This window comes from Lissotriton helveticus, chromosome 2_1 (genome assembly GCF_964261635.1).
Source record: "Lissotriton helveticus chromosome 2_1, aLisHel1.1, whole genome shotgun sequence".
NCBI classification, from domain to species: Eukaryota; Metazoa; Chordata; class Amphibia; order Caudata; family Salamandridae; genus Lissotriton; species Lissotriton helveticus.
In genome coordinates, this window is record NC_136059.1 from 71498531 (window position 1) to 71510987 (window position 12457).

Here is a 12457-nt window from a genome sequence, read left to right on the forward strand (position 1 = left end):
TGCTAACGCAGTGGTTGCGTCCTTGTCTTTAGTGGGATTTGCTTTTTGGACAATGCGTATCAAATCTTAATGCAGAGCATTATCCATCATGAGATGGTCCGTATCGCTGGGCGCAGTGGCGTGGGCTTGTAATCTGAGCTACCTGGGAGGATGAGGCTGTCGGATCGCTTAAGTCCAGGAGTTCTGGGCTGCTGTGTGCTATGCCAATCGGGTGTCCACACTAAGTTCGGCATCGATATGGTGATTCTGTGGAAGCACAGAATAACCAGGTCGTCTAAAGAGGGGTGAATTAGCCCAGGTCGGAAATTAGATGGTCCGTTTCTGCACTGCATTTCCTTTCTTTACCCGACATACCCAACAAAGAGTTGATTGTCTAACTGGAACTACTTTGATCAAGGTAGAGCGACAATGCTCTTAGAGTCCAGGCGGTGAAATCTCTCCTCTTCTTTAAAAGGATGAGGCAGAGCAAAAAAGGTAGGCAAAGTGAGCGTCGTTTGTTTGCAGCAGGTCCATAGCCGTGAGGGGAACGGCTCAACGCAACATCAGGGGACTCAAGCGCCGTGAGGTGAACGGCTGTGAAGCGCCAGTACCGCGAGGGCAGGGACTGCAATCCCCAGGTGCCCCGGCGGTTGGGGCGCGTCAGTGACGCCAACATAGCGCCCGGAGGCGCGTGAAATGGCTGGAGCGCCGAGCGCTCAACGGGAGCGTCGTTTGTTTGCAGTAGGTCCATAGCCGTGAGGGGAACGGCTCAACGCAACATCAGGGGCCCCAAGCGCCGTGAGGTGAACGGCTGTGAAGCGCCAGTACCGCGAGGGCAGGGACTGCAATCCCCAGGTGCCCCGGCGGTTGGGGCGCGTCAGTGACACCAGCATAGCGCCCGGAGGCGCGTGAAAAGGCCGGAGCGCCGAGCGCTCAATGGGAGCGTCGTTTGTTTGCAGCAGGTCCATAGCCGTGAGGGGAACAACTCAACGCAACATCTGGGGACTCAAGCGCCGTGAGGTGAACGGCTGTGAAGCGCCAGTACCGCGAGGGCAGGGACTGCAATCCCATGTGCCCCGGCGGTTGGGGCGCGTCAGTGACGCCAGCATAGCGCCCGGAGGCGCGTGAAAAGGCCGGAACGCCTCTCGCCCCGCGAGTCGTGCGCGGGAGAAGCCCGGGACAAGGGCGGGGCAGTCCGGGGCAGAACGAGGCTGGGCTGGGCCACAGACCCTGGCCCTAGGAAGAGGAGGTCGACTTGATTCCCATCTACTAGAGTCACAGTGAGATATTACTAACTTATGTTCGTGAACTAAGGTTGGAAATTGTACCGATACGTATTTCATCTTCTGACGGCTAGTGGTGGGGCTTTATATCCAACACAAATTGGGCGTGTTTCATAGTAGGTAGCAATATGTCATCACTAAGTGCCCCATCTGTCCTCGGTACCCTGGATAACTACTTAGTAAAAGTGGTCAAGAAAATTAACACCGAAAGACGGCAGTCTTTAGGGCTAAGTAGTGATTCTTTGCCTCTCATTATGTGTTCCCCTTCCCCGACTGTTCCGGTCCAAGGTGATCCTAGCATTGGTGAAAATAACGATCCTCTTGGTTTGGAACTACCTGAATCTGTTGAGTCGGACCTGGAGGCTCCACTGGATTTTATAGCACAACATCCTCCTACCCCCGCACTAAGAGTGGTCAGAAATTGTAGAAAAACACAGTTGAAACGCTTTTTATTAGTTTAACTTTTGGGGATAGGATCTATGAGTATTCACCCATGTGGACACATTTTAGTGACCACAACCCAGTAGTTCTGACTCTGACGGATCTGGTCCTGAGGTCCATGACAGCGCCAAATAGAACGGACAAATCGGATATTCGTCCGACAGATCAGGCCCGCAGACTGAGATGGAGTAGGGTCATACTGGGAGACTTCCATACTAACCTAATATCCACAGTAGGATCTGAGTTGGATACCTGTATGAATCTGGAGGCAGAGAATGAGGACGTTTTAGCGGCTTACTCAACTATCTGTGCCCAGGTTTGTTCAGATCTTAGTCAAACAGGGAAAGCTAAGGCGTCTGCTCAACAAGGGTGGTTTGATCACAACTGTTCAGCAGCCAACCAAGAATTAAAAGCTGCCCTTAATTGCAAACCAGTGGATAGGGCCATGGTGGCCGTGCTAAGGAAAAGATATAAAACAGCCTTGGACACCAGAAGACGAGAAATTAGGGAAGGTGCTTGGGAAGAACTAACCTCAGTTGACGTGCTCAGGAACAGTGCCAAATTCTGGGCCGTCGTAAATAAACCCTTTTTTCAGGACTCCTGTAATGACCTTTTAGATTGTGGCATCCAGGAACAGGCGTGGTGCTCGGATTTTAGGTCAGTCTTTGAAGGGGAAAATAGTGGGGAGGGGAATATAGTGACCCCTCTCTTAAATCCCTATACTCTAAAGGTATCTGAGTCAGAGGTAGCAGAAGCGATCGGGAAGATGACCAGTAATAAGGCACCAGGTCCCGATGGCGTCCCTGCTGATCTCTTTAAATCCGATGTTAAGACCTGGGTTAGGATTTTGGTTAATGTTTTTAACAGGGTTTGTATGGCAGGTATTCCGGACACCTGGTCCAAATCTGTCATCGTACCCATTTTTAAGAAGGGAAATAGGGGGGATCCAAGCTGTTACCGCCCCATTTCCCTCATCGACTCCGCAGTAAAGGTGCCAGGTCGCGTCGTCCTTGGCAAATTAACATCTTGGCTGTAGGACACAGAAACACTCATGCTTACAATATGGGTCAGGAAAGGTTGTGGCACAGTAGACCAGTGCATCAACCTTTACCTGCTAATAGGGAAATACACCAGTGCCAAACGAGGTACTCTGTATCTAGCATTCATGGACCTTTCCTCGGCTTTTGACGGAGTGAATAGGTCCAAGCTTTGGGATCTGCTTCTCAAGTTAGGAGCTGACAAAAACATCGTGTATTTCCTGGCTGACCTACATAGGGACCTTTCAGCCACAGTTAGATATGACCGTTTGGGAAATAGCACAGGCAAGATCGCGATCATTAATGGTGTTAGGCAGGGCTGTATTTTGGCCCCCTTACTTTTTACACTTTACATTAATGAATTAGGGGTCGTTCTAACTGATGCATGTAAAGACCTACCAAGGGCCGGCAAATTTCCCATTAATAATAATAATAATAATATTAATAATAATAATAATAATAATAATAATAATAATAATAATAATCCACATTTGTAAAGCGCACAATCACCCGTTAGGGTCTCTAGGCGCTGGGGGCCGTCGGGAAGATTAAGCAAGCTATTGCCCAGAGTCACATGGTGCTGGGCTAATCTGCCGCCGGTGCCAGGGATCGAACCGTGATCCCCAGCTTCCGGAGTCAGTCGCCCTGGCCGCGGCGCCACACCTCTTCCGGCACTATTGTATGCAGACGACGCAGCTTTAATAGCACGAACAGCTGTGGGGCTGCAATGTCTTTTAAACTCATTTTCTAGTTTTATGAAGGGACTGAATCTGAGCGTTAATTTTCCTAAATCTCATGTCATGATTGTGGAGAGTAAACCGAAAACAATTAAGTCCATGATTTGCGAAGAACATGTTTTGTCTAGGGTGACAAGATTTCCCTATCTGGGGGTAATTTTTGATGATAACTCTACCTGGTTACCCCAGCTGGCCGCCAAACGGAATGCCTTTGCCACATCAATCCTGGCAGTACGGGATTTTGCACGTAAATTGGGGGTGAAGCCTATGGAGGCGGTGCTGAAAATTTATGATGCTAAATGCACTGCCATAGCGATGTATGGAGCTGATTTGTGGGGGCTAAAATTTTTTAAGGTTTTACAGGTGATGGAGGACAAATTTTTGAAATCTTTGTTATGTGTCCCACAGTCCACTCCAGGATACATTGTTCATCAAGAGTGGTTTTTTTTTTAATTTTTTTTACATTTTTTTTAATTTTTTTGTTAAAAACTTTTATAGAGACAAAAAGGAAGTACACAGCTGATATCCCCTACATCCTGTCACATGCAGGCCGGCAGCATTCATAAAGATGTTAATGCAAAGTATACAATAGTAGGATCATATCTGACACAGCAAGCCGCCTACAACCCTTCCGGGCCGGCCGCATAGAGGACTGACAGGGACCGTGCATATCAGCATTCAATAGCGGCAATGGTTACAAAGTGTACATAGTAAGAATGCATTAGGTTTTCGGGTTAACTTTTATCTATCCCCCCTCCCGCCCCCCAATACAAACAACAACCAATTACAACTCGATCCTATTATCCTGTTACCTAGTGTACCCAGTGTGTCCTGTCTGCCAACCTCGATCTCTCCCTCCCGTGTCTTGCAGAGGAAAGGGAGGCGCCCAGGTTCAAAAGCGAGTATTCTGCGCCCAATGGCCCTGGTCATGAAATTACGCGTGAACGCGCTACATCGCGTGGTGCTGTGTGTGGATCGTGGGGGGGAGTTAGCTGCGGGGAGGCATAGTGAGTCAAGCAGCATGAGGCCGGGGTGTGGGCCGTAGTCCATGTACAAGGCTCGTACCTGTCAGAAATCGGAAGAGGCTAAGTGTGGCAGCTATCTGGTCTGGATGACTTTGTAACGTTACATGCAGACTTCGCTAGGCTGTGAGAGGGGATGCGTGTCATCTATACCCCACGGGTATGATGATCTTTATAGGTTGTAGTGCAAGTGGGTCGCCAGACTAGGGACGCAGCTTGTGGGTCATGTCGCAAGCACGGCACATGGTTAAATGCACGAATTACAGACTGCGGGTATTAGGGAGTGTCCGGCTGTGCTGCGGCTTGGAGACGCAGAAGGTATGTCGTTAGTGGACCCCATATGTCTTTTGGCCGTGAGCGCTGTGGAAGGAGCTCTGCATAATTCTGCAGTTGGTCCTGCCAAGTGGACATTGTCATGATCCAGTCCTTAAACTTGGGTGCTCTACCACGACCCCAGCGGCACGCCACCTAGCGCTTCGCAAGTAGGATCCCCAAAGCAAAAAATTTGCGGTGCGTATGCGGCGCTGGGGATGTCTGTCCCAGCAGTGCAATTTTCAGACAGGGTGACGTATCCACCCCAACCATGTCAGACAGAGCCGCAAACACCTCCTCCCAGTAAGCTGCTACCTTGGGGTATGTCCACGCAAGGTGGAAAAAATCCGCGCCCTCCCCTTTGCATCTTGCGCATCTATCATCCTCTCGGAGTCGGAATCGGTAAAGTTTGGCAGGCGTATAGTAGAGTCTGTGAAGGAATTTGTAGTGTAGGAGCCGAAGACGTGCGTTCCCTGTCACTGCGGATGTATGTATACAACTTTCCTCCCATTGTTCGTCTGTCAGTTGGGTGTCTAAGTCTCGGTCCCAATCATGCCGTGCTCTGAGGGCTGGTGTGGCCGAAGCTGCCTGCGTGTGTTTATAAAGCAGTGAGTGTAGGAGAGTAGGGTCTGCAATCCTATGATCACCCAGATTTTTGCTTTTTGCTGCACTGGTTTACGACTTTCCCTGGCTGTGGGCCTGCTAATCAGACCCACAGCCTAGCTGTTCTCTCTATCCAAATTGTACTCAGGTACTGAATTGGCCCTGGGCCCTCTCCAAGTCCCTGTACCCAGGGCTGAGGTGCACCCAGAAGTCTCCCAGGGGCTGAAGCATGTATTGTGCCACCCCTGGATTGACTAACTAAAACTGACACAACTGGCTGCACGACAGCTGGGGCAAGGTGGTGTACTCACCCTTTGCTTTAGATATAGTATACCTATATCTAACCCTAAAATGGACACACAGATCTCCTATCAGTCACTCCTATGGCAGGCCTTAACAATCCTGAAGGCAGAGTGCTTGGAATCGTGTGAGATGGTGCTCTGGCATGAGCTGAGCCTATCTGCGGCTTTCGGGATCTATCCCTTAGCCGTTTCCATGATATCGCATACCATATACTCTTAAGTGCATTATAATCCTCGCGGTTATGTGCCAACTCTGGTATCGCTTTATCAAAACATGTCGAGTAAGGTGTCATACGAATTGGAATACTAACCCCTCGCCAATTCTGGCGACGGGGTTAGCATTCCACCCTTCTAGAGGGACACGACATGTATGTAACCCCTAACCCCGGTTAAAGTCAGACAGAGCCTTCACATCCACAAAATGGATGCTGCCACCGAGACACAAGTCTGCCCTCCTGCTGCTGGGAGTCCTCCCAGAGCAGGAGAATAGGACAAAGGGTTTCCTGCCAGGGGCGGTGCCAGCACCGTCCCAGACAGGGTTTTGTGTATTGTAGGTAGGCAGGGCTTTAGAGGAAGGTGACTGCAAGTGGCACCCCGGTGCTCACTGTGCATAGGCCGGCTGAAACCAGTTCCAGGGGCACTCCAGCCCCTGGCCTGGGGAAAGCCTGCCAAGGAAGTGGGTGTAACCACCCCCCTCCTGGTCCCACCCATAGGGCAGGACCTAGTCGCGTGCCAGCCCCCTTTTACAGGATAAAGGTAGGAACTGGCCCCCTTCCAAATCAGATCATCTTTGAATCCTGAAACTACTTTCTGCGAAAGGAACTCAAGACTTCTTCCTAAGATTTCTCCCTTGTGACTAAGGAGTAGTCACCCTGCATCCGCAGGCACCATCTAAGAACACTGCGGTCTGCTGCAAGTCCTTCCTCCGGAATCCGACTGCCCAGCTCGACGAGAACCGGCTTCCCTGGCACCTCTGACCTCTACCTGCATCATCAGTCACGCTGAGATTCGTGGGTGTGACGAGACCTCGAGGGACCGGCCATCTTCAAGACTGCACGACTTCTTTCCAGCAAGCCCGCCGAGTGAATTCCTGGTGAGTGCTTTGGGGTCCGAGAAGCCCCCACCCTGAGCAGCTCCAGCACCGACGAGCAGCCCCCCAGCATCTCCACGATCTGCGTGGGGCCCTTCTGCTTTTTGCTGCTCACCGCGTTGTTTGGCTAGTAGCCCGCTGGCTTGTGGCCTTCCTGACGACGCCCGACGACATTTCTGCTGCTGGTCTGGTTGCTCCAGACTGGCCCTTGCTTCCCTCCATCGGAGAAGTACCCTGGACCCTCCTGGTCCACTCAAGACGCCATTTTAGGTCCACCGCGTGGGCCTTGCATTTGCCAAGACTTGTTGCCCAATCCTGGGTCCAGCGACGTCGACAGCAAGAACCTTCGTGGGACAGCTCGCACCTCCATCCTGGTCGCCGACAACGCCTCCTGGTCCGAGAGACTGCAGAGCCCAGCAGCGCCCACTCACCTGACTGCGGTGACTTCGCCCGGTGCCATCCTGGTGCCCACTTAATCACTGGCTAGTGATTCAAGAACTTGGTCCCCTCTGCTTTCAGGTTTTCTTCTTCCTTGATCCAGGCTTGGATCCATCGAACTTTTCTTCACTGGTCGCCTGCCAGCAACTTCTTCCTTCCAGGCTCCTGGTCCGGCAACGAGATCTCCGACGTCTTTTCAGACCTATGCAGCTGCAGCCCCTGGGCTAGGTAACTTCGGCACTTCGGTGTCCCAGCATAGCCTCACTATCCTAGGGTCAGGATCCACTGCCGTTTTCTTCCTACCAGGTCGGGTTCGCCCGTGAACACTAACTTTGCCTTTACTAGCCTCCATAGACTTTGTCCCGCATCCAGCGTGAGAGTGCACACTCTGCACCCGAGTCCCCTAGGTCTCCTAGAAGTAATCTAACGATTCCCTAGTCAAGTCCTAGCGATTCCAAAGCCTATTAGAACTGTTACTTACCTGCTAGTAATTCGCATTCCACTTTTAAAGTATATGGTTTTTCGTGCCCCTCGGGCATTTGTGTATAACGTGCTAACTTAAGTATTTTCGTAAGAGTTTTGTTGTGTGCCTAGCACCCTGTCCTCATAAAGAGTACAGGGTTGTTGTGATTCTAATAAATACACTGTTTATTTTCATAACACTTGTGTGGTGTCCTTTCACTGGGTGTTCAAGGGGTAATGTGATGGTAAAACAGCTGGCTTAACACGCCCTCTAGAGTCTTAGCCTTAGACTGCTCGTATCCATGCTACTAGGATAGCTGGTCTATAAGGTTGACTTACAACCAATCATCAATAAGGGTTGTTTGGACTGATATATAGTGATCACTAGAATAGTGAACACTGCACATCAGGCCAACTTCTCACATTGGTGAGCAGCGGTTGGGATTTGAGCTTGCTGTTGTTTTACCACACATGCCCTAAGAATATCTTGTGAAAGATCACATAAGTACTAAAGGTACATATAACTTAGCTTAGAATACTCTGAGTTCTACTGAACCAGCTGTTGTAGCTCCTAGGGCCTAGCACACCCTAAACTACAACTCTAGCAAGGGATCAGTAGGCAAACATATAGTGTAGGTAAGTGCACCACTTACACCTCACTAGAAAAGCATGTCGACTCAGGGGGACTCTACTGAGACTCCCCTGGTCAGTGTTGACCCTCCACAGGTCACTTCAAGATATGCAGCTCTCAGTTTCCATGAGATGAGACAGATCTGTGTCTCCAGAAAACTGAAGCAGGGGTCTAACCCCACCACTTCCTTTCTGATAGGTCTCTTAGAGACATATGATGCCAGAAAGCTTTCTCAGTTACATGAGAACATGCCAGCCTTAGAGGGAACCTCTGGGGATCCAGATCTCCCCAACACTGATTCAGCAGTTGAGGAGGAGGATCAGGAGGTACTCTCTGGGGATGAGGTAGACAAAGGTCTTGAGGTAGTCAGAAGGCTAACTAGGACCAACTTAGACTTACTTGGGCTAGGATCTGGGGGCCCCCCAGTACTAACCCGAAGTGGGCCTAACCTTGGAGTTAGGAGAGATAGATCTCTTTCTAGGGACTCCAATAGATCTCTGCACTCTAATGCCTCTTCTCAGGGGAGAAGGAATCCTCCACAGAGGAGATTTACTTCCCCTCAGAGAAGGGAGCATGAAGCTAGGATGAGACAAGCTGAACTGAGGATTGAAAGGGAAGAAATTGCCCTGGCCAAAGAGAAGCTTGCCCTGGCAAGAGAGCAGCAGATGAGTGGGCTAGCTCCCACTGGTGGCAGCAATCTCCCAAGAGATAAAGAGAAGGGTTTAGATACTAAACACCTGACTAAAATAGTGCCCCCCTTTAAGCAAGGGGATGACATCCAGAAATGGATGGCTGCTCTGGAGAGGGCCTGCACTGTGCAGGGCATTCCCCAGAGTCAGTGGGCAGCTATACTGTGGCTCTCCTTTGATGGTAAAGGTAGAGATAAGCTCCTCACTACAAGAGTGGAGGATGCTAACAATTACCAGGTCCTGAAGAATACACTGGTTGATGGGTTTGGTTTAACCACTGAGCAGTACAGGTTGCTGTTCAGAGACACCCAGAAAACTCAGTCTCAGGACTGGTCTGATTTTGTGGATTGTGCCACTAAGGCTTTGGAGGGCTGGTTGCTGGGTAGCAAGGTTACAGATTACACAGGATTGTATAATCTAATGATGAGAGAACAAATTTTGAACAATTGTCAGAACCAGTTGCTGCACCAGCACCTTGTTGATTCAGATCTGACCTCTCCCCAAGAATTGGGAAAGAAGGCAGACAAATGGGTCAGGACAAGGATCAAGCAAAACCAGAACCAGAACCAGGGTGGTCAGAAGAAAGCAGACCAGAAGGGTAATGTTAAGAATGAGCAAAATGACCAGAAGTCTTCACCAGGTCCCCAACAAACCAAAGAGGGTGGGGGTCAGGCTTCCCAGAAGAAGAAGACTCAAGAAGGCCAGTCAAAAAGGTGGTGCCAGTACTGCAAAAGTAAATCTCACTGGTTTAGTGAGTGCACCAAAAGAGGAGGACAAACTCCTGCCACTACAGCTCCTAAAGCAACTGCACCCCCTAGTACAGTCAGTAGTGGTAGTGTCACTCCCAAGGCATTAGTTGGGTTAACCTTGGGTACTGAGGGGTCTGACAACTTAGTTGGCACACTCACTCAGGCTGTCCTTGTCTGTACAGGGGATATGGATATGTCCCCTGAAATAAGTCCCAATACTTTGGGCAAATACAGGCAGACACCTTTGATTAATGGCAAGATGGCTCAGGCCTATAGGGACACTTGTGCCAGTGTCACCATGGTGACACCTAACTTTGTGGACCCTGGACAGATCATGCCAGGTACTGATTTCCTGGTGACCAATGCCAGCAATGTCACTACTAGTCATAGTGTGGCAATTGTGGCTTTCTCCTGGGGTGGAGTGAAGGGACAAAAGAAAGTTGTAGTCAGTTCAGACCTCCCAGTTGATTGTTTGTTGGGCAATGATTTGGAGTCATCACAATGGTCAGAAGTGGAGCAGAGGACTCACATGGAGATGTTAGGCTTGCCAGCACATGTGCTTGCTGTGACTAGGTCACAGGCCAGAAGATGCCCCACTGAACAGGTGCTGGATCCTGAAATTATGGACCAGACACCTCCCAAGAAGAAGAGCAGTAAGGGTAAGGCTTTGCCTTCCCCCTTGCCCCAGGTTGAGGATCAAGTCTCTGAGGAGGCTGATCTAGAAGAGCTGAGGGAAACTGAGCCTAAAGAGCTTGAACTTGATCAAGTTGAGTTTCTGGGCTCAGGGGGACCCTCCAGAGCAGACCTGGGGAAGGAACAGTTGAGCTGCCCTTCCCTTGAACCCCTCAGACAGCAGGCTGCTGCTGAGGCTGCAGGGAATGCCACAGGTGCCCACAGGGTATACTGGGAAGATGGACTCCTGTACTCTGAGTCAAGAGACCCCAAGCCTGGTGCAACCAGGAGGCTGGTCATCCCCTTGTCTCTGAGAGGTTTCCTTCTCACCTTGGCCCATGAGATTCCCCTTGCAGGTCATTTAGGTCAGACAAAGACTTGGGACAGGCTTGTCTCACACTTTCACTGGCCACATATGAATGAGAATACCAAGGAGTTTTGTCGCTCATGTGTCACTTGCCAAGCCAGTGGTAAGTCAGGTGGCACAACAAAGGCCCCCCTCATACCACTACCTGTGGTGGGGGTTCCCTTTGAAAGAGTGGGGATTGACATTGTTGGTCCAATGGAACCCCAGACAGCATCAGGACACAAGTTTATACTGGTGGTGGTGGACCATGCCACCAGGTATCCTGAGGCTATTCCCCTTAGGACCACTACAGCCCCTGTAGTGGCAAGAGCCCTAGTTGGAGTGTTCTGCAGAGTGGGTTTCCCTAAGGAGGTCGTTTCTGACAGAGGTACAAACTTCATGTCAGGATATCTGACTGCCATGTGGAAAGAGTGTGGTGTGAACTACAAGTTCACCACACCCTATCATCCACAATGCAATGGGCTTGTTGAGAGATTCAACAGGACCCTGAAAGGGATGATTCATGGACTACCTGAACCTCTTAGGAGAAGATGGGATGTCCTGATCCCCTGCCTCTTGTTTGCTTACAGAGAGGTCCCACAGAAGGGGGTTGGCTACAGCCCTTTTGAGCTTCTGTATGGGCATCCTGTAAGGGGACCCCTGTGTTTGGTGAAGGAAGGATGGGAGAGACCTCTCAAAAAGCCTGCAACCAACATAGTGGACTATGTACTTGGTCTCCGCTCCAGGATGGCTGAGTATATGGAAAAGGCATCTAAAAACCTTGAGGCCAGCCAGGAACTTCAAAAAGCTTGGCATGACCAAAAGGCTGTACTGACTGTGTACCAGCCAGGACAGAAGGTGTGGGTGCTGGAGCCAGTGGCCCCAGCAGCTCTGAAAGACAAATGGTCTGGGCCCCACACCATCATTGAGCAAAAGGGAGAGGTTACCTACTTGGTGGACCTTGGAACTCCCAGGAGCCCTCTCAGAGTGCTCCATGTTAACAGGCTCAAGGGCATATGTTGACAGGAAGGACATGAGCTTGCTCATGGCCACAGATGAGGGACAGGAGGAAGAGAGTGACCCTCTCCCAGACCTGCTCACTCAGAATCCTGATGATGGGTCAGTTGATGGTGTTGTCTTTTGTGGCAGCCTCACTGAACATCAGCAACAGGATTGCAGGCAAGTTCTGCAATCCTTTCGACATATGTTCTCTCTGACACCCAGCCAAACTGATTGGTGTACCCATGATGTTGACACTGGAGACAGTCTGCCTGTCAAGAGTAAAATCTACAGACAGCCTAATCATGTTAGAGACTGCATCAAAACTGAAGTGCAGAAAATGTTGGAGCTGGGAGTCATTGAGCCCTCAGATAGCCCTTGGGCTAGCCCAGTAGTTCTAGTGCCAAAGCCTCACACCCAGGGTGGTAAGAGAGAGATGAGGTTTTGCGTAGACTACAGAGGCCTCAATGCAGTCACTAAGACTGATGCCCACCCAATACCAAGAGCAGATGAGCTTATAGATAGATTGGCTTCTGCCAACTTCTTAAGCACATTTGATTTGACAGCTGGGTATTGGCAAATCAGGTTAGCTGAGGAAGCCAAACCTAAGACAGCATTTTCTACCCCTGGAGGGCATTATCAATTTGTGGTAATGCCCTTTGGAC

At 50.3% G+C, this 12457-nt stretch overlaps 1 protein-coding gene across 1 annotated transcript in view; it reads right to left on the reverse strand.

Annotated features, from left to right (window-relative positions):
- SMYD5 (SMYD family member 5) overlaps window positions 1–12457 on the reverse strand; it is a 186940-nt gene that overhangs the window by 21185 nt on the left and 153298 nt on the right. The window lies entirely within an intron of this gene.